This window comes from Callithrix jacchus, chromosome Y (assembly GCF_049354715.1).
Source record: "Callithrix jacchus isolate 240 chromosome Y, calJac240_pri, whole genome shotgun sequence".
NCBI classification, from domain to species: Eukaryota; Metazoa; Chordata; class Mammalia; order Primates; family Cebidae; genus Callithrix; species Callithrix jacchus.
In genome coordinates this window covers 8,526,315-8,550,195 of record NC_133525.1, presented here as the reverse complement: position 1 = coordinate 8,550,195, position 23,881 = coordinate 8,526,315, and the positions used below count along the sequence as shown (strand labels likewise).

At 37.3% G+C, this 23,881-nt stretch overlaps 1 long non-coding RNA gene across 1 annotated transcript; it reads right to left on the bottom strand.

Annotated features, from left to right (window-relative positions):
• Positions 1-2,447: 2,447 nt before the first annotated feature.
• Positions 2,448-5,733, bottom strand: LOC118150924 (uncharacterized). The gene is made up of 4 exons (XR_004739028.2): positions 5,629-5,733; positions 5,187-5,338; positions 3,074-3,179; positions 2,448-2,525 (listed from the first exon to the last, which is right to left on the bottom strand). It is a non-coding gene; the product is annotated as an uncharacterized LOC118150924 (long non-coding RNA).
• Between the last annotated feature and the right edge of the window lie 18,148 nt (positions 5,734-23,881).

Below are 23,881 nucleotides of genomic sequence, written 5' to 3'. Positions count from 1 at the left end.
TTTCTGACAAAGCCCATTTTAAAAATGTAATCAATCCAGACAGGTAGCAACTCATGTATTCAATATAGTCCTGCTGTTTGTGATACAGGTTTCTTCAGGATCATTGACCATAATATCTCGTAATTAATTACTGCACTATGCTGTACACTTGATTTATTTCTTATCAAACAGTAAGTTTACAAACCATTGGGCTCAGGGTTGGATTTTCTGAGAACCAGGAGAAGGGCTGTTTCCTGTAAGTACCCTATTAAGATAGAATACCCTGCCTGTACAGGTATTCTGTCTAATTGCAAGTTTCTTAATTACAGATTTTAAGATTGTTTTATGTTAGTCTTTTAAACTGGGAAAATGCTCTCACAATGTTTGTTAGGAAAGAATATTGAAATGATATAATATTCCTTCTCCATCACGAATTTCATTCATATTTTAAATGTTTTAACTGTGTGTGTGTTTGTGTATGTTTGTGTGATGGTCTCTCTCTCTGTCCCCTAGGCTGGAGTACAATGGCAAGATCTGCTGGGATTACAGGTGTGTACGACCTACGCCCAACTAGCTTTTGTAATTTTACTAGAGACCATGTTAGTGAGGCTAGTTAAGTTGTCTTCTACGACCAAGTGTGGTGGCATGTGACAGTAATCCTATGCACTTTGGGAGGTTGAGGTCCAGGAGTTCAAGATGAGCCTAGGCAATGGCGAGACCCCACCACTAGAAAACGTAAAAATTAACTGGCTGTTGTGGCAGGTATCTGTGGTTCCAGCTACTGGGACCGCTGAGATGGGACTATCACCTGAGCCTGGGATTTCAAGGCTACAACGAGCTCTGATTATGTCACTGCACTCCAGCTTGGAAGACAGAGTGAAGATCCTGTGTAAAAACATAAATAAACAAATAATAATTATTTTATCTTCTTAAGTGTGGCTATCTTACATACTAAATATTATCTTCTTCAAAATGTACTACCTGATATGCTACATTAGGCTTTAAGAAGAAGACCCTTATATTCTTTCAAAAAGTGGTTCTTTGTAGACATGTGTCATTCATGACTAATTTTGTTGTGTTATGTTGGATCTTCATAACTGATAATAAGCCCTCATAACTGCAGATTTTCACTTTTATAAATTCTCAGTTTATATTTGCTTAATTAGATGATATTTTTTTTTCTAACAACCGTGTCCGGGAAACTAACCATAACTCTGTTCTTCCCATTGTTTCTAAACACTTTTTATGTATTGTAGTTATTCATTTTTATTTTTTAGGAACATATTCACCCAGATCGGAGTGAAGTGATAAGATCATGGGTTACGACAACCTCTAACTCCCAGGCTCAAGCAATTCTTTCACTACAGCCTTCCAAGTTGCTAGAGCTACAGGCACAGTCCAAATACCCAGGTAATTTTTTTTTTCCCTAGAGACAATGTCTTGCTGTGTTCACCAGGCTCATCTGGAACCCATGGACTTTGAGTGCTCCTCCTGCCTCAGTTTCCCAAAATGCAAAGATTACAGGCATGGGCCACTGTTACCTTCAATGACCTTTTAAATAAGTTCACTACTTCTCGTTTTTTTTTTAATCTGAGTTTTTAAGTGAAAATGCTTCTTCCTTATTTCTGATTAAGAAAAATACATGTCATTATGCACCTTTGTAGCATTGTTAATATGTTTCACCAGGACTAGAGTACAGTGACTTGATCATGGCTAACTGTAGCCTTGATATCCACAAGTTGTGCAATCTTGGCTCAACATTTGAAAAAGATACTATAAATCTCAACCACCCAACAATGCTAATTTTCCCTTTATATAGTACGTACCCAGCAGTCTTCTTGTGGCAGAGTCCAGATACATAAAGTATTATTTCTAGCCATGTGAATATGTTGATCGTGGCAGAATGAGAGGTCTAGAAGCTGAACTGTCAACTTCTTGATACTGCCGCCAAAGTTATCGTGCTGTGAAGGAATAGAGATGAGAAGGATATGAGATATGCATTCTTCCATTAGTCAGCACGTAACATGGCTTTCCTATAAGATTTTATTTTATAGCTTTCAATTATGACAAATATTCCTGAGATAGTTAAGATTCTCCCTTCCCACCATTTCCTTCTGATACATGCTTACTTCATAGACTCTTAGATTTTGGCCAATCACTTTTTTTTTTTTTTTTTCAGAAACTTTGGTCTGCTTTATTTATTTATTTATTTATTTATTTAATTTTTTATTGGATTATAGGTTTTGGGGTACATGAGCAGAGCATGCAAGACAGTTGCGTAGGTACACACATGGCAGTGTGCTTTGCTTTTCTTCTCCCCTTCACCCACATTTGGCATTTCTCCCCAGGCTATCCCTCCCCACCTCCCCCTCCCACTGGCCTTCCCCCTTTTCCCCCCAATAGACCCCAGTGTTTAGTACTCCCCTTTCTGTGTCCATGTGTTCTCATTTTTCATCACCCACCTATGAGTGAGAATATGCGGTGTTTCATTTTCTGTTCTTGTGTCAGTTTGCTGAGGATGATGTTTTCCAGATTCATCCATGTCCCTACAAACGACACGAACTCATCATTTCTGATTGCTGCATAATATTCCATGGTGTATATGTGCCACATTTTTCCAATCCAGTCTATTATCAATGGGCATTTGGGTTGATTCCAGGTCTTTGCTATTGTAAACAGTGCTGCAATGAACATTCGTGTACATGTGTCCTTATAGTAGAACGATTTATAGTCTTTTGGATATATACCCAGTAATGGGATTGCTGGGTCAAATGGAATTTCTATTTCTAAGGCCTTGAGGAATCGCCACACTGTCTTCCACAATGGTTGAACTAATTTACACTCCCACCAACAGTGTAAAAGTGTTCCTTTTTCTCCACATCCTCTCAGATGCTGGCCAATCACTTTAAACCAAGTACTAGAAGACAGAATAATTTCAATGCCTGACATTGTGACTTTACTTCAATTTTTACCCCTACAAAGTGGAGCAAATGGATTCAATTGCTTACAAGATTTTTATGTACTTCTGATTGTATTTTTCCATTAGTTCACCTGAATTATATTAATGATATAGAAAATATGACTCGTGGCTTACTCTGATATTGGTATACCCTGCAGTGTCTCTACAAGCAATTATAACATCTCTTATCCATCTCTTCCAAAACGTGTTATAAGTGTGAGCATCTTCCATTTCTTCATTTCTGAAAGGGAATTGGAGAAGGACCATTCGTATATCTCCCATTTCTGGATCTGTTCCAATTTGTGGATTAAAACTTGGGTGCAGGCAGGTTTTGTGACCAAGTAAAAAAACTTCCTGGTCAATAACTCCTGAAATGTTAGAGTGCACATGCTTCCTAATGAAATGGAAACATAGAGAATGTAATAAAAATTAAAATGAGAAAAGCATTTCATTTTACCTCAATTTAAACTTAAATGGTTGCTGTATATAATTTTCCTAGTTCGCACATGGTTGGTCATGCCTGTAATCCCAGCACTGTGAGAGGCTGAGGAAGGCACATTACTTCAGGTCAGGAGTTTGATACCTGTCTGGAAAATATGTTGAAACCTCATCTCTACTAAAAATACAGAGAAGAAGAAAAAAACAAAAGCTAGGCCGAGTGGCATGCTCCTTTAGTCCCAGCTACTAGGGAGGCTCAGCAAGAGAATCACTTGCACCTGAGTTGGTGGAGGTTATAGTAAACTGAAATTGTGGTACTGCACTCCAGCCTGGATGACAAAGCAAGACTCTGTCTCAATAACAACAGTAATAATGACAAAATAAATTAAGTAAATTGTTATTTGGCAATTTAATCCAACAAATTTCTATTGTATATTACTTTATACTGGTGCTCTCTATTGTACACCAAATAGTGTTTAACTTGTAAAGCTTCAAAATTCATTCTTCCTACGCTTTATTTCGTACTTTTTCTTTGTTTGTTTGGTTTTTAAGACAGGTTCTCACTCTGTCACCCAGACTGGAATGTAGTGCCTTGATCATGGCTAACGGTAGCCTTGACCTCTCTGCTGAAGCAATCCTCCTACCTTAGTCTCCTAAGTAGCTGGCACTACAGGCATATGTCACCAAAACTAGCTAATTTTTAAATAAATATTTTTTTGAGACAATGTCTTTCTGTGTTGTTCAAGTTGGTCTTGAACTCCTGGACTCAAGTGATCCTCCCACCTCAGCCTCCCAAGCAGTTAGCACCATAGGTGTGTACAACCAAGCATGGTTAATTAAAAAAAAAATTACACACACACACACACACACACATTAAATTAATGTGTAATATATTAATATAAATAAATAAAATATATATGTATACTGGTGCTCTCTATTGTGCACTGAATAGTGTTTAACTTGTACATCTTCAAACTTCACTCTTGCTACAATTTGTTTTGTTCCTTTCGTTGTTTGTTTGTTTGTTTTTAGACAGGTTCTTACTCTGTCACCCAGACTGGAGTACAGTAACTTGATCATGGCTAACTGTAGCCTTGACATCTACAAGTGGTACAATCTTGGCTCAACATTTTATAAATATACTATAAATCTGAATAATATAAAAATATGTAAATATATATGTAAATACTACATATCTAAATATTACATATTATTTTTGATATTTTAAAATATTGTTCAATATTTTCTTTTAGTTTGCATTTTTTGTTGGTTTGTTTTTTGAGCTAGTAGGGTCTCACTTCCATTACCCAGGTTGGAGTGCATTGGCATGATAATGGCTGAATACAGCCTCGAGTTATCAGGCTCAGGTGACCCTCTCACCTCGACCTTGAAAGGAGATGAAACAGGTTCTCAATCCACTTGCCCAGGCTTGAGCGCAGTGATATAATCTTGATTCATTGCAACCACTGCCTGTCAGGTTCAAGCCACCTTCCTGACTCAGCCTGACAAGTATTTGTGAGTACAGGTGTGCACCCTCATCCAAGTTAATTTTTGCATTTTGGTAGAGATGGCATTTCACAATATTGCCCAGGCTGGTCTCAAACACCTGGGCTCAAACAATCCTCGTGCCTTGACCTCCCAACACACTGGGATTGCAGGCGTGAGCCACCATGCCTGGCCTAATATTTTCTAAAGAACACCAAAGTCCCTTTCATGTACTGAAATCCAATGCAAATATAGTTAATGAGATGAAACAGATCTAAAAAGTAAAAATAAGCATGATTCCCTGCTCATGGTTCTAAATACTTACAGTTTAGTCAGACAGCTGGCTGTAGAGAGGATCCAGAATCATGCCCTGGCAGCATTCAGCCATGGACGCTAACCATGAGATGTTGCTGGGTGCTGACAATGGGGCAATCATTGGGGCCAATGAGTATCACCACTGCTTTTGAGAATAAAGTACTGGAAAGGGTAGGTGGAAAGGTAAATATAACATCAAAAACAGTATCTTTTCAAACAATCATATCAAGAACAACATAGAGAAGGATGATAAGTAAAGGAAAACATGATCAAAATGTAGAATTAGGTGAAAGAGAACTATTAAAAATAGTAAGTGACAAAAAAACACAGGTATATTTTAAAAGGAAGATATTTTAAAGACAAAGCAAAAAATTAAATACTAAGATGAACAAGTCATACATAGCAAAGAGACTTGCTTGAGAAAAAAACCCTCCCACGTATCTGTAACTTACCACCAGAACAGTGAAGAAACAATCCCCAAAATTGGTAGAAGAGAAGTAGACCTTGCATGTTGGCTCAAGTGTGTGTGAATAGAAGATAGGTTGCAGGAAACTACCTATGAAGGTGGAGATTGAAATGGCAGGATATAGAACGTCTGACATCATAAGCGGTCCTTGTGAGATAACTGCCTTCCATTATGACCAAGCAAGTGTAATATGCTAGAAATTTAGCAAAGTTAAAGGGGTGCTAAAATTATAACTTTTTCATTAGTTTAGTGTTCACCATTACTTTTGGAGTGGAGACATATAAAATCACAGTCCCACCCCTTGTACAAACTTCAGTGTCTATTTTGTGTCAGTATGTAGCTTTTTTATTTCTTTTCTTGAGATACAATCTCATTCCTGCTGGAGTGCAGTTGTGTAATCTTGGCTCACTGCCCCTTCTGCTTCCAGAGTTCAAGACCTTCTACTGTCTTGGCCCCCTGAATAGTTGGGATTATGTGTGCACACCAGCACACCTGGCTCATTTTTGTATTTCAGTAAAGACTGGGTTTCACCGTGCTACATATACTTCACCATCCTACTGCTTCCGCCTCCCAAAGTGCTGGCATTACACATATGAGCCACCATGCCCAGCCAATGTATAGCGTTCTTTATCCACCAAATATTGCTTAGTAATTAAACACGATTAGATGATCTGCATTATTTGACATATTTTCTTACAGAAGTTAAGGAAATATTTATAATTATTTTAAATAACCCACAAATCAATATAAAAAAAAAACCGTAGCACATTTCACTCAGTTATCTGTTGACATACTGACATTATTATATCTCTACTCTGAAACACTCACCTTGTACATTTACGGAAAGTATCTCAAGACAAATTGTCTGGCTTTTCTTTAATGGCAATCTGAAGCAAAGAGCTACAATTCAGTAAATATTTCCCAAGCCTCTCAAATGAAGTGTGCTTTATGTTCGACACATATATGACGAGAACCAGCCCTTGCTGTCAGGGAGTTCTCAAGGCAGGAAAGAACAATTCATTTACAGTAAGGGCAGTTCCTACTAAGGAAAATAGAATAGCTAAAATCAATTGTATATGAATAAATTTGTATACCACACTATATAAGCTGTGAGATAACAGACAAGGCAGGTTAGGTAAAGTAATGGTTTTACCCTAGACCCAAATTTATTCTATCATTCCACTTAACAATTGTAGCACTTTATTTTCAACTTCAACATGACTCGCTGTACCTGTCTTTATGTCCTTGTGCAAAATAGCAAGAAAAGAGCAAAGAAAATGGGCATTCTTTTTGAGACAGTGTCTTACTCTGCAGCCCAGGCAGGAGTGCAGAGGTGTGATATCATCTCATTCTAACCTCCCTCCCCAAGTTCAAGTGATTCTCATGCCTCAGCCTCCTGAGGAGCTGAGATTACAGGTGCACACTATCACTCCTGGATAATTTCTGTATTTTTAGTGGAGGCGGGCTTTCACCATGCCGGCCAGGATAATCTCACATTCCTGCCATCAACTGATTCACCCGTGTCGGCCTCCCAAAATGCTGGGATTACAGGCGTGAGGGAGCCACCACGCTCAGCTGAAAAACCTTACACTCATAAACTGAGCAAAACTTACTAAAAGGACTCCTACAGGTTGGGCATGGTGGCTTATCCCTATAATCTCAGCACTTTATAAGAGAATGAGATAGGCAGATCATTTAGGTTCAGAAGTCTGAGACCAGCCTGGGCAGTATGGTGAAGCCCCATTGCTGCCTAAAAATGCAAAAATTAGGCAGGCATGGTGGTGAGTGCCTGTAATCCCAACTTCTCTGGGAAGCCGAGGCAGAGAATCGCTTGAACTCTGGAGGCAGAGGTTGTTTAGTGAGCTGGGATCCTGACACTGCACTCCAGCCTGGGCTGCAGAGGGAGGCTCTCTCAGAAAAGGAAAAAAAAAAAAGCCTCCCACAAAAGTATCAACACGTAGACTTTGCTTTAGTTATTCCACTGATTCCCCCTCTTCCTTTGTTCTTATTATGTGAAAGGCAGTACCGTTAATGATCCAAGCTTTATATAATTGTCAAAAATATTTAAGTAACACATTTGTTATCTAGCTTTTAGCTAGATATCTAGCTATCTCAATGTTGTGATAACAAATAATGGAAAATAATAAAAAAGTATTAAACTAATACTTGAATTTGCATCTGAATAATAAGTAAAAATAAAGTGAACATAATGGGACAAGTAAAATAATGTTCAAGACTCTTTGGATAACATGTTTGGGGACCTGTGTCAGGAAGTAAAACGTGTAGTATTCAATTTATTTAGGTAAAGCCAGTGCAAATAACATAAGAAAGCAGGAAAAAGGAGAAGCAGTGTAAAGTTCGAGTGGAATGTATATACCCAGTGCAAGTGTGTGGACATGCAAAATGCTGTCTTCCTGCAGCAGTAGTCTTGGGTTTGTAAGTATTCTAAAAGGAATTTGAATAAAATCTAAAGGACTGAAGTGACATCAGCTTGGTGGCAGGCTAGGAGCTCCAGGCTCCTATGTAACACCAAAAAACCAACAGATTGGCTACACCGTACCTTTGCTTGGAGGTAGGAGATCCATAAGCCAGTCAAAGAGTAACTAAACCCCATCTAACAAAGGATAACAACAAAAAAATCCATGCTCACAGCACTAAGTAATCCATGGCACTTTTTGCTCACTCTTGTTCTGCCTTTCTGATTTGACCCATGTAGTGGTGAAGACTTTGGGGAGAAAACCACTCATTTTCTACTCCTTCCTCAGGATGAAAGGAAAAGAATTCAACTTGTTTGTAACATACTGTCTAACTGAAGGCTACCAAAGAGACTAGTTTCTGTCTTGCCTAACTTAAGTGTCAGGAGATAATTGATGTTTAATAGTTTGGGGGAGGCCAGTGAAATAAATGGCAAGCACTTTGCGACATGTAAAAACTGTTTGACAATGGGAGCAAAACAATGGGAACATGTAGACACAGGGAGGAGAACGACACAAACTGGGGGCCTGTGTGGGTTGAGTAGGACAAGAGGGAGCATGAAGATAAATAGCTAATTCCGGAGGGACTTAATACCTGGGAGTAGGGTAGATAGCATGATAATATTGAGACTGTTAGGGAAATAACCTCTCTAAAACCAGCCGTGAGTACAGAGGAGTAGGGGGAAAAAAATGTGCACATACTTAGTGAAGACAGATACACTTGGAAATGGCCTGAGAAGTCCCAGACTTAGCACCGTAGTGATTCTCACAGCAAGTATACAATTACAAGAGGCAGCTGTTTCTTCTCCTGAAATACCCAACGAAAGAATAATGCATGCAAAGGCAGAGGTAAATATGGCAAACTCAAAACAAAATATAAGACTTCAGAAACCATTGCTAATGAAACAGAGGACTGAGAGTTACCTGACCAAAACATTATTTTTAAACTTGTATTTATGTTATGTATGTGTATAGAACTGTATGTATTTAAAATGTAGAATATGAGGCTTGTATTTATAAATTGTGAAACGTTGACTAGAGTCAAGCAAATGAACATATCCATCGTCTCGCATGTGGTAACCCCAATTTTATGGCAAAATCTAAGTACATAAATCCACTGTTTTCAAATGTATCATATACAGTATGATACTGTTGTCCTCATACTGCATCTCAGATCTCCAAGCTTACTTATTCTAAATATATGCAACTTTGTTCCCTGTAACCTGTAAGTTCTCATTTTATCCCCATGTTCACGACCCATATAGTCAACATTTTATATATGTGTATTCAGTTCTTTTTGTTTGTTTTGTTTTCCACATACATGTGAAATGACAAGTTATTTTGCTTTCTGTTGCTTTATTTCAGTTAGCATGATTTTCACCAGGTTCATCCATGTTGTCACTAATGACTGACACTCAACTTTAAAGGCTATATAATACCCTGCTGTGGATATGTGTGTTTCTCTTTTGTGAATATACCTAGCAAAAGGATTGCAGGATCATGTGTTAGTTCTATTTTCAGATTTCTCTAAGGAGCCTGCATACGATTTTCCCAAGTTGCTGTGCTAATTTGCCTTCTTTCCAACAGTAATCAATGGTTCACTGTTCTCTACATCCCCATCATCTATTCCCTTTTGATAATACCCATGCTACCAGGTACGAAATGAGATAGCACTGAGGGTTTACATTATATTTCCCGGATTGTTAGTAATGTTGAATACCACTCATATACATGTTGGTCACTTATATATCTTCTTTGAAAGAGGTCTATTCAAGTCAATTCTTTTTTAAATGTGTATTTTATTCTTTGCTATCAAGTTTTCTGAGTTTCCCATGCATTTTGGATATTAACCTCTTATGACATGTATGTTGGTAATCATTAGCTCCCTGTCTGTAGGCATTCTTTCCATCCCGTTGACTGTTTCCTTTTGCTGAATGTATCCTCCCACAAAACTTGTGTTTCAAATTAAATTCCAGTATAATAATACTAAGAGATGGGGTCTTCTGCAGGTAATTAAGTCAAGAGAGCGGCCTCATGAATGATATTGTAGTAGTATAAAGTGGTTAGATGGAACTATCTAGGCTGGTTTTGCACTTCTGTTCTTTCCACCATATGAAGACAGGGTAAATGTCTTTGGAACATCCTCTTTGGAAGATACAGCAACAAGCAAGTGGCCATCTTGTAAACAACAGCCCTCATCAGATGACAACCTATGTTACTGATTAGTAGGTAAATTAATACAACCACTATGGAAAACATATGGAAGTTTATTAGATAGCTGAAAACAGACCTATTATTTCACTCAAAAGCTCACTACTGGATATCTGCCCAAAGAAAAATAACTCATAGTCTCCAAAAGACATCTGAACGTGTATGTTTATTGCAGCACTAGTCAGAGTAAAAAGTCATGGAACTAACCTAAGTGTCCATCAACAGAGGAGTGGGTAAAGACAATATGGAGTACATACTCATCATGAAATACTATGCATTCATAAAGAAGAATGAAATCACTTTCTTTGCAACACATGGATAGAATGGGAGGCTATATTGTCTTAAGTGACACAACTCAGAATCACATTCAAAATGTGTGTTCTCACTAATAAGTGGGTGAGCTTTTATTGCAGACCAGTGCTGCAATAAACATACAAGTTCAGATGTCTTTTGGAGACTATGAGTTATTTTTCTTTGGGCAGATATCCAGTAGTGAGCTTTTGAGTGAAATAATAGGTCTGTTTTCAGCTATCTAATAAACTTCCATATGTTTTCCATAGTGGTTGTATTAGTTCTCACTAATAAGTGGGTTCTAAATAATGTGTACACATGAACATATAAAGTGGCCTAACAGACACTGAAGACTCAGAGGATAGGAGAAGGATAAATGATGAGAAACCACTGAATTGATATAATGTATACTAAACTTGTGCTGGTTACAGGAAAACCTCAGACATCATCACTATACACTATACATATCAAAACTGTAACTGTACTTTGTATTTCCTAAATATATACAATGATTATGAAAGCATGATTAATATACTTTCAATTAATCAATTAACACGGTCACATACCATAACAAAGAGGAATATATAGTGTGATGTGGCGATGGGGCAACATATGCAAACCAGCCCATATCCTATAACATAATAAGATAATTTACAATGTAATTGTCTGACCATTGTAACAGGTGGAGAAAAATTATTTACTAAAATTTGGCCCTGTTTTATCATACAGACTCTCAATATGGGTATAGAATAAAGTTACCTTGACATAATAAAAGCCATATGTCATAAGCTCAGAGCTTCATCATACTCAGTGATGAAAAGTTGAAATATGTTTCTCTAAGATAACGAAAAGACAAGAATGTCGATGATCACTACTTCCATTCAACACAGGAATGGAAGTCTTAAAGTGAGCTATAAGGTAAGAAAAATAAATCAGAGACTGATCACAGTGAATCATGCCTACAATCCCATCTCTTTAGGAGGCCGAAGCAGAAGGATTGCTTGAAGCCAGAAGTTTGAGACCAGCCTAGGCAGTAAAATGAGACACTATCTCTGTAAGAAATCAATAAATATGCTGTGTACCGTGATGTTGCACTTGCAGTCCTAGCTACTCAAGGGGCTGAGATGGGGGAAGCTCTTGAGCCTGGAAGTTAAAGGGTGTAGTGAACTGTGATTTTGTCACTTCACTGAAGTTTGGACAACAGAGTGAAAGCTTCCCTCAATGAAACAATAAAATGAAATACATTCAAATAAGAAAAGAAGAAAAACATCTATTTGGTGACTGATTTATGCATATAAAATCTTGGAGACTCCATTTAACGTTTTTAAGATTACTCAGCAGGGCCAGCTGCATTGGTTCACACTTGTAATCCCAGGAATTTGAGAGGTTAGGGTGGGAGGGTTCCTTAAGGTTAGAAGATTGAGACCAGGCTGGGCAACATAATGAGACCCCATTTCTGTTTTAAAAGGACTAATACATTTAGTTTGTTACGAGACACCAGTTCAGTATAAGTAAACAGTTACATTTCTGTGCACTAAAAACAAATCATCCAAAAAATTCCAATTTACACAGAAGTTGACAAGTAGGATTTAATTAAACTAAAGGATTTTTGGACATAAAAAAAAAAAAACAAAATCCGTCAATGGAGAAACATACAGTGTATGAAATGGGAGAAAAGTTTTGCAAATAATACATCCAACTAAGGTGTTACCTGCTAATCTATAAGAAACATAAATTAACAAACAAAATATAAACGATCCTAATAAAAAGTGAGCAAAGGTCATTAACAGAGAGACTTTTAAAAGAAGACATAGGTAGCCAACAACATATGAAAAATAGTCAAATTCACTATTGGTTAGATAAATGAAAATAAAAACCATGATGAGATACCACCTTATACAAGTCAGGCAATTGTTTAAAAGTCAACAAATAACAGAAGCTAGCAAATTTGCAAATAAAAGGGAACATTTATGCATTGCTAGTGGGAATATAAATTAGTTTACTTATTGTGGAAAGCAGGCTGATGATTTCTCAAATAAAACAGAATTATGAAGCGACCCAGTAAAGCCATTTTTTGTGTATATACAAAAATAAATACAAATGATTTTACCATAATAAAGACATGCATGTAGATATTCACTGCAGCACCATTCACAATTGCAAAGACATAGAATCAGTCTAAACCCCCATCAGTGATAGAATGGATAAAGAAAATGTACATAGACACCACAGTCTACTATGCAGCCATAAAAATGAAATCATGACCTTTACAGTCTTGTGGATGGAGCAAAGGCTTCTATCCTAAGCTAGCTAACATGGGAACATCAAAGCAAACATTACATGTTCTCTCTTATCAGTAGGAGCTAAATATTGAGTATGCATGGGTACAAACAAGGGAAGACCCATGGGGTTTACTTGGGGATGGAAGGTGGGAGAAGGGAGAAGATAAAAAATAAATGCCTATTAGATATTATGCTTAATTTCTGGGTGATAAAATGATCTGTACACCAAACCACGATGATTTGAAATTTACTTATGGAACATGTTTAACAAACCTACACATGTACCCGTGTACCTAAAATGGAAGTTCAAAAGGGTAGAAACAAATAAATGCATATTAATAATTTTAAAAATAAAATTCCATTTATAATATTGTTGAGTAACATAAAACATTTAGGAATAAATTTAACAGTTAAAGATATGTATGGCGAAAATATAAAGAAAAATAAAATCAAACACAAATATATGGAAAGATACATTCATGGACAGGAGTAAGTAATGTTGTTAAAATTTCTATTATCTACAAATCCAGTGGACTCCCAGGATCACTAAGCTTAGGGTCAACTGAGCCAGGGAAGCTGAGGCTGCAGTGAGCCTTGATTGTGCCACTGCCCTCCGGCATGGTCCACAGGGTGAAACGCTGTCCCAAAGACAAAACAAACATGCAAACAAACAAAAAACTCATTTTCATGATCAGTAATTTTGTGAAGGCAGAATACACATCTCACACAAATGAATCCAGCTGTGACCATATGGCTATCTGGCAGTCTCTAAATTATACTGCAGCGGATAAAAAAAAAAAAATACAGGTTGTTCTCAATTGTCCCTTTTATATTCTGGGGCAATAAACTGGAAGTTTTTAACTATAAGATAAATGAAAAGCAGCTAAGATCTTTACTTCTTGTAGTGTGACTGGAATAGCTTTATGGTCCACTAACTTGGTATGTTTATCAGCCACCAAATTTATGTTTGCTTAACAGTTTCGGCATAAGTATGACTTCAGTTTTTAAGTATGTCTTTTTCTTTGGTATTAACGAAGCATCTGAAAGGCCAGGCACCTGTTATATATTTATTTATTTGTAACACGGGGTCTTACTCTATATCACTGAAGCTAGAGTGCAGTGACATGATGTCTGCTCACTGCAGCATTGACCTTCCAGGCTCAAGCTATTCTTTAACCTCAACCTCTAGAGAAGCCAGAAGTACAGGTATATAACACCATACTCGGCTACTTTATTATTGTCGAGATGATGTCTCACCCTATTGCCCAGTCTTGTCTCAAACTTTTGGGTTCAAGTGATATGCTCACCTCAGACTCCCAAAGTGCACGAGTCACAGTAAACAGCCAGGTTTTTTTTTAATTGGTGCCCCACATCATCATGCATCCTTCTGTCCACAGCATACTGAAATCATGTACTATGCTGAAAGCATATCACTGCTGCATAGATGCTAATCCTTTTGGTGGTTCTGAGAGCCAAAAATCAAATACAGAAGGTGACTTTCCACCTGGTACAGTCTAATCTTATACAATGCTTTGAAAATCTGAAATGGTCCATAGTGCCTAGGAACTTCCCTCTGAGGTTCTGAGACATAAAACATCAACAAAGGATAAAATCTAGATGTGCAAGGAGGATTTCTCAAGGGTCATTGTGGTAATCGTGAAGCTTGAAAGGTCTCGGTTCAGGCTTTTTGTGTTTTTGCCAGATAAATAATTGAAATTTTGAAAGAAGGTAGGTTGTCAGGAGTAAGCACGTTAACTTCATAAAAAGCTAAAAGATGTTGACTGTTTTCAATTAGGAAAGACGTCCTAATTCCATGCTACGTGAAGTGCATTTTTAGTGAGGTAAGATGACTAATGCAGTTCTCATGATTCATGTCAATAGGAAGTGGTAAACTATGTGTGTGTAGAAAAGGGAGTTATTCAGGGAACGCTGTGTGCTTTAACCATCTGAAGTGATGCGCGTGTTAATTCGTTAGAGTTAACCACTGCAGAATGTATATATTGCCTCATCTTTTCAGAAGCCATGAGGAGTTAATTCCAGGATACCCACGGATACCAAAATTTAAAGATACTCTTGTCTCTTAAATAAAATGGCATAGTATTTGCACATAACCTACACGTATCTGCCTCAATACTTTAAGTTACATCTAGATTGCTAATAATACCTTACAAAATGTCAATGTTATATAATAGTTATAACATTAATATTTTATTTATATCATGTATGTTGTCATATTGTTATTTTTTCCCAAATATTTTTTTTTTTTTATTTAAAATGGGTTGATCCTTTGGAAGCAGAAATTCAATTTCTCAGATACAAACATCATGTCTGAAACCTTTGGGCACCAGTGTCCAGTTTCCTGCAAGATATTTTTTCCATAGATAGGGGGTTAGGGATATGGCTTCAGGATGGCACTGTTCCACCTCAGATTATCCTCAGGCATTACATTGTCATAAGGAGACAGCTACATAGATCCCTCGAATACTAAGTTCACAGTAGGGCTCCAGCAACTGTGAGAATCCAGTGCCTCCACTGATTTACAACAGGTGAGGTTCAGGAGGTAATCGGGGTGGTTCAACCCCTGCTCCGTAGCTGAGCTCCTGACAGGCCACAAACTCTACCTGTTTGACGCCAGGGTTTGAGAATCCCTTCTGGCAGAGCATGGTGGGACACATCTGTAATCCCAGCACTTTGGAAGGCCAAGGAGGGTAGATTGCTTAAGCCCAAGAATTCAAGAGCAGCCTGGGCAAGATGGTGCAACCCTCTCTTTACCAAAAACAGTTAGCCAGGAGTGGTGGCGTGCACCTGTGGTCTCAGCTACAGATGGCTGAGATGGTAGAATCTCTACAACCTGGGAAGTGGAGGCTGTAATGGGTCTTGATCAGACTGCTGCACTTCAGCCTGGGTGACAAAGCAAGAACCTGCCTCAAAAACAAATAAACAAGCAAACAAATAAATAAAATTTTATTTTAAAAATATTATTTGACAATTTAAAAAATAAATTTAAGAAAGAATGCTTGGACCTCAGATTCTGGAAGTATATTAAAATTAGAGAGCAAATGTATTTGTTTTCCATTGCACAAATTTCCTTTTTTATTATATGTAGAGATAAGGATGGCCATCAGGGATTTAGTGGAAGACAGGCAAGTGCATGGGTGACTAGGAGGAAAAATAGGGCTGCTTTAAGTTTTTCTCTCTGGAGTCAGCCAATTCTTTTGAGAATTGGGACGGTTTTCTGAAACGTTGTGTTACTGAATTGTTCAAATATTTGGTGCCATATAAACTTTAGACAACAACCCTCATTCATCTCTTTACTTTTCTCTCAACTTACTAATACTTAAGGAACCAGGTTGTTGGACCTATATTGGCTTCTGTGGTTTGAATTTTGCTTCTTACAGCTATCCCTGTAGTATTATTCATTATGTTCTTCTCTCCATTATTTTTCCTCACAAGAGTCAAATTTATTGATTATTCTTCGATTCGCAAGTTATTCTAAAGTGCTGGTTGTTCTCTTACTATCAACCACATAGTGTCCGTTCATCACTCTTTGTGTGCACCAAATAACTCCAGTAACCATGGTTCTATAATTCTATTTAATATCCAGTAGACAAGACATTCCTCAGGATATCAGGGAATATTCCGAATGTTGATTTTTTTAAAATAATCTATTTGTGTAGGTATATGCCTGCGATTGTATATGCATTTACATATTTAAATACACAGATATGTAAAATACATATATACCATATAAACAGTTATAAATAAATATGTATACACATATAAGTTATGCTTATAATTTTAGTCACATTGATATTAGTTTTATATTTTGTTACTTACAGACATGGTAAAGTGACATTATAGCATTATCTCCAATTACACAAGTTATTTTTCTAAGTCTTAAGACATTTACAATTTCCTTCTTCAAATAAGTCTTCAAACACACAGAAAAAGTTTTAATCAGTATAATGAGGATAAGAAAACTTCATAGTTTTGGCAATAAATGATGCAACAAGAACAACAAACAAAAGTATCTTATACCACAGTCATAACATGGTAAGCATTTATTAGGTTTTTATTATACCACTTGGTCTGCAGTATATATTCCAATTAAAGAAGGGGCTTTGTTTCTAATTTATTATGACTGATATTGCCCTTAATATGCATAAGCTTCTTGCATGATGTTTTTATAAGTTATATTTCTAAAAAGAATTGGCACATTTAGCTTTTTCCATCTGAGTTTTATGAAAGTTGAAATAACGTATAAATAATTTTACCAGCTATGGTGGCTCACACCTGCCATCCCAGTACTTTTGGAGGCTGTAGCCATAGGATTTTGGATGTTGACACTGTCGTGAAGTGTTTGACACCAATGTAGAAATATAGCAAGACTCCATCTCTACAAAAACAATTTATTTATTTATCTATCTATCTATCTATTTATTTTTGAGGAAAGTGTCTCACTCTGTCACCCACGCCGATGTGCAGTGGTGCAATCTTGGCTCATTACAACCTCTGCTTCCTGGGTTCAAGTGATTATCCTGCCTCAGCCTCCCAAATAGCTAGGATTACAGGCTCCCACCTCCACTCCTGGTTACTTTTTTTGCATTTTTATTAGGGACAGAGTTTTGCCGCGTTGGCCAGTTTAGTCTCGAACCCCTGACCTCAGGTGATCTACACACTTTGGCTGCCCGAAGTGTTAGGATTGCAGGTGTGAGCCACCACACCCAGCCAAGCAACAATTTTTAAAATATAATTAACCATGAATAGTGATGCATTCCTTCAGTGTTAACTATGGGAAAGTAAAGGAAGACAATATAATGGCACCACTGCACTACAGCCTAGAGCTGTGAAAAGAAATGAGAAAGAAATGAGAAAAGAAAGACGGAAGAAAGCAAGGGATGGGGGAGAAAGGAAGGGAGGGAGAGAAGGAGGGAAAAAAAGAAAGGGAGGAAGGGAGGGAAGGAAAGAAAGACAAAAGGAAAGAAGGAAGGAAGGAAGGAAGGAAGGAAAGAAAGAAGGGAGGGAGGAAGGAGAGGAGGGAGGGAGGAAAGGAGGGAAAAAGGAAGAAGTTATTCATCAGCAATATAGTGGCCCTTAAGGAGATATTTCAAATTTGTTCTCCAGAATTCATTGCATATGGATTCGGTTTGATTGTTTTGTTTTGTTTTTGAGCCAGGGTCATGTTGTATCACCCATTCCAGAGCGCAATGGCATGAACTTGGCTTACTGCAAACTCCACCTCCCATGTTGAAGGGATTCTCCCAACTCACAACCTGTGGCTGGGACCACAGACCTACACCACCACTCCCAGCTGTTGTGTGTGTGTGTGTGTGTGTGTGTGTGGTGTGTGGTGGTGTGTGTGTGTGGTGTGGCGGTGTGTGTGTGTGTTTGTGTGTATTTCTGTAAGACACAGGGTGTCAGCATTTTCCCCAGGCTGGTCTCGAACCCCTGGCCTCAAGTTATCTCCCCACCTTGGCCTTCAAAATGCTGGGATTACAGGCATGAGCCACCAAGCAGGGCCTACATATGGTCTTTATTACTTTCCAAATAATCCTTGATAAATAATGCTTTATGGAAATTATTTGTCATCTTCCACATCACTATGATAATAGTGCAAATAATTTCTTATAATTCTTTTATGTTTTTTCTCTTGATAAATTATATTCTTGTTTTTTATTATTCCTGTGTGTATGTGTATGTGAGTATGTGTGTGTAATGATGCGCATGTGTTTCTTCATTTCTTTCTTTTCCTTGATTAGAATTATATAAGTGTAAATATACACTTATATAATTAAACTATTGGATGTTCTTCTTGATGCAAAACATCCAAAGCAACACAATTTTTAAAGTACATTTTCTAAGGTGATTTTTTAACCGTGTTAAAAAAAAAGATGGTGCATTTATTGCTACATAAGTGTTATGTGTATGTTGTGTTTTCAGTTACAGTGACAGAAAAAAAATTGAAATTCTTGCTTCCGGTTGAAAATTTTATCAATACCTTGAATTTGACACAGGATACAAATCTTCTGTTAATGAACAGTAGAAAGTAGAGTAAAAATGAGAAGCAATCCGTCTCCTACAAGTAGATCTTACAATACTCCATAGGTACTACACGGTATGCTAGAATCCTACTGTAGGTTTAAAATGCTATTGTAAATTTCTGATATTAATGAGCAGGTCATGGCAAATGACCCTGAATTTTTACAACCTAATAGAATAAAAGGAAGTAAGAAACTTTTTACTATTTTTTTTTGTTTCAAGTATCTAGAAATGGTAGTGTTTAGAATTCCAGAAATTCGCTTACAAGATTATAATATAAAAGATTAGTTATAGTCAAAAATAAGCCAAACTTTTTTTTTTCTTTCTCTTTTATGACGAAAATCTTCTGTGCATACTGCAAAGTCTAATATAGCGAAAAAGACAACAAACTTCAAAGCAAAGAGCCAGGCAGTAGGATTTAAAAATCACAGTTAGGATGGTCACAGACAGCCTTCGCTTACCACAGTAAGATAAATATACAAAGCAAACAGGGCTACTTGGAGGAGGCTGAACTGTGACCTTAAACTACTCAGAGTCAGATCAAATAAAACACCCACAAAGAGAAAACAAAAATAAACTAAATATGAGAGCAAGAGAAATACTATACGAAGTACTATTTTTTTATTTCACGAAAAACACTATTCACATGGCAAAAGGATAGGAGCAGGCAACAGAGGACTCCCCCTCCCCCCACCCGTTTTTTAACCACACCTGTAATCCCAGCACTTTGGGAGGACGTTTTCCTATTTATGACACTAATAAGTATGCCAGGATATGTTCATTCACACATCATAAGCAACAACTTCTCTTTAGTTAAGATTAACACTGAAATGAAGAACAAGTCCACAGATAGAGTCTGATGTAATTGGAGAATATATGCAAATTAAAGTAATCAAAAATTTCACTAAGTTCACCAATATCTGATTTGTTAGGAATCATCCTGATTAGAATATCAGAAGTTACGTCCTTTTTGTTTTTTGCAATTGCAGTGTGATTTTCTTTTTTTTTTTTTTCTTAAGTATGCTTTAAGTTCTGAGGTACATGTGCGGATTGTGCAGGTTTGTTACTTAGGTATACACATGCCACGATGGCCTGCTTCATCCATCCCCTAGTCATCTACACTAGGTATTTCTCCTAATGTTATTCCTCCCCAATCCCCCTACCCCCTGTTATCCCTCCCCTAGCCCTCCCCTCAACAGACCCTGGTGTGTGATGTTCCTTTCCCTGTGTCCTTGTGTTCTCATTGTTCAACCCTCACTGATGAGTGAGAACATGCAGTGTTTGGTTTTCTGTTCGTGTGTCAGGCTGCTGAGAATGATGGTTTCCAGCTTCATCCATGTCCCTGCAAATGACATGAACTCACCCAGTCTTTCATGGTGTATATGTGCCACATTTTCATTATCCAGTCTATCACTAATTCACTGATAGACATTTGGGTTGGTACCAAGTCTTTGCTATTGTAAACAGTGCTGCATAAACATATCTGTGCATGTGTCTTTATAATTGAATGATTTATAATCCTTTGAGTATATACCCAGTAATGGGATTGCTGGGTCAAATAGCATTTCTAGTTCTAGATCCTTGAGGAATCGTCACACTGTCTTCCACAATGTTTGAACTAATTTACACTCCCACCAACAATTTAAAAGCGTTCCTCTTTCTCCACATCCTCTCCAGCATCTGTTGTCTCCTGATTTTTTAATGCTAACCAATCTAACTGGCATGAGATGGTATCTCAGTGTGCTTTGATTTCCATTTCTCTAATGACCAGTGATGGTGAGCTTTCTTTAATACGTTTGCTGGGTCAATACATGTCTTTTATTGAAAAGTGTCTGTCATATCCATCACCCACTTTTTAATGTGTTTTTTTTGTTCTTGTAAATTTGTTTAAGTTCTTTGTAGATTCAGATGAGTAGACTGCAAAATATTTTCCTGGTTGGTTGGTTGCTGGTTCACTTTAATGACAGTTTCTTTTACTGTGCAGAGGCTCTTAAGTGTAATTAGATCTCATTTGTGTATTTTGGATTTGTGTATTTTGGTTTTGGTGTTTTTGTCATGAATTCCTTACCTACGCCAATGTCCTGAATGGTAACGCCTAGGTTTTCTTCCAGGATTTTTTGGTGTTAGGTCTTATGTTTAAATCTTTAAGCCATCTGCAGTTAATTTTTCTAGAGGATCAAGGAAGGGATCTGGTTTAAGCTTTCTGCATATGCCTAGCCAGTGTTCCCAACACCATTTATTAAATAGGAAATCCTTTTCCCATTCTTTGTTTTTGTCGTGTTTCTGAAAGACCACATGGTTGTAGAGGTGTGGCATTACTTCTGAGGCCTCTGTTCAGTTCCATTGGTCTATATCTCTGTTTTGTTACCAGTACCATGCTGTTTTGATTACTGTAGACTTGTAGTATGGTTTGAAGTCAGGTAGCATGATGCCTCCTGCTTTGTCTTTCTTTTGGTTAAGATCGTCTTGGCTTTGTGGAGTGTTTTTTCTTTTTTTTTTCTTTTCTTGCTGTTGTTGTTGTTCCATATGAAGTTTAAGATTTTTTTTTTTTTCCAATTCTGTGAAGAAAGTCAATGGTAGCTTAATCGGGGTGGGGGTGAGTGGGTGGATAGCACTGAATCTATAAATTACTTTGGGAAGTATAGCTATTTTCATGAGATTTATTCTTCCTAACCATGAGCATGGAAGGTTTTTCCACCTGTTTGTGTCCTCTCTTATTTCCTTGGGCAGTGGTTTGTAGTTTTCTTTGAAGAGGTCCTTCACATCCTTTGTCAGTTTGATTCCTTGGCATTTTATTTTCTTTGTGGCAATTGAGAATGGGAGTTCCCTCATGATTTGGCTCTCTGATTTCTGTTATTGGTGTGTAGGAATGCTTGTGATTTTTTTGCATGTTGATTTTGTATCCTGAGACTTTGCTGAAATTGCTTATTAGCTTAAGCAGATTTTGGCCTGAGGCAATGGAATCATTTAAATATACAATCATAGTGCAAGACAGAAAATTAATAAGGAAACCCTGAACTTGGACTCAGATCTCAACCAAGTGGATCTAATTGACATCTTCAGGACTCTCCACCCCAAATCTACAGAATACACGTTTCTCTCAGCAAAAGTATGCAAGGAAATCCTTTTCTCTGCATCCTCAGCAGATAGGGGTTCCTTTTGTCTTTTGGGTAATGTCCATTCTGACTCAAGTGAGATGAAATATCATCGTGGTTTTGATTTGCATGAGGACTTTTTAGTGTGCCGGCTGGGCAACCGTATGTCTCTGTTTCACACTTGACAATGCATATCATTAGCCCATTTGTTTTCATGCTATTGAGTTCTTTGAGTTCCTTATGTATAATAATATTTACTTGTTATCAGATGTATGGTGATCCAATAATTTCTCCCATACTGGAGGGTGTCTCCTCTGTCTGCTTAGTCTCCTGTGGTGTGCCGAAGCACCTTACTTGGATACAGCTCCACTCTCTATTTTTGAAGTTCTTAACTGTGCTTTTGCAGTCTCTTTGAGACCATGATTGCCTCCACTGATGTCATGGAGCTTCTTGAATTACTTGAGCTTTTAATTACAGATAAACGAAGTGATTATAGTGAGGCAAACATTCCTTGTAATGCGGTGTTTTCTAGAGAATAACTTAATTTTTCTTCAGGTTCCTGGCAGAATTGTTTGACATTTGGATTATTAATGTAATGAATTCCTTCATTTCCTAGGCCCCTTTGTATTGGACCCCTGGTGTCCCAATATAAAAATGGTGTGTTCATTTTCTTTTTTGGGTTGCACTCTTGCTCTCACCAGGCCAGAGGGCGCTGGTGAGATGATGGCTCACTACAGCGTAAAATTGCTGGGCTCAAGCAATTATCCTGTTTCAGCTGCCTGTGGTAGTGCATGTAAATTCGCTTTTGTTTTTGTTTTTTTCTATATTTTTTAGAGAGAGGATCTCACCACATTGCCATAGCTGATATTAATGCCTTGAGCTCAAGCAGTCCATCTGCCTCAGCCTTCCACACTGGATCACAGTTTGAGCCATTGTTCCTGGCCATCCAAATTCTGAGACCTCGGCAATGCCTATATGTGAGGCATTCTGACAGGTTATGGGAGGACATTAAGAACTACAGGAGTATGTCCAATTGATCAAAGGTTGCAGTATTGGTATGTGTGAGATGGATTGAATATGATGAGTAAATTTATTTTCTTTAGCTGAGAAAGAGAAAACACAAGTAAACTTTACAATCAGTGAAGAGTTTGATGATTTTACATATTTTCCCTGTGTCATTAATAGTCATTGGTAATTCATGTGAAAAGGAACATAATAACTAAGGAGTCATTACCCATTAAAAATGAACTTTTACCTAAGTATTAGTGTATGCTTAAGCTTTGTAAGAAGAACTGTCCTTGCGGGATCCAAGAGACTAATCTTATTTCTTTGAATAGGCCATATGAGTATTCAAGGTGTAATGAATTTCTAGTGAGTTAAGAAAGAAGAATGGAGTCATCAAAGAAATATCTTCTAACAATTATTTTAGAGAACAAATAATAGTGTTTCGGGTTCTCTGTTCTTTATATAGTGTTTAATCATGTTAAAGTTAAAGGTCCCATATCACATGAGAGAGAGAATTATGGAGGTCCTTCACATCGAGAGACAATCGCTTTTCAAAGAAATAACCCTATATCATGAAGAAATGATGGTTATACATCTAAGAGTAGGTAAATGAAAAATAAAATAGTAGTTGATTTTTGTTTTGGTGATGAAATTCAAGTAAGAAAATAAATAATTTAAGGTAAACAATTAATTGGTGTTTAATACATTCTGTGTTATGCAACAATCACTTCCGTCTAGTTCCGAAACCTTTGCATCACTCGAAACTACAATTTCCCTACCAGTTAAGCTGTCTTTTTCATTTTTTTTCTTTTCTCTCAGTCACTAGCAAACACCAGTCTGTG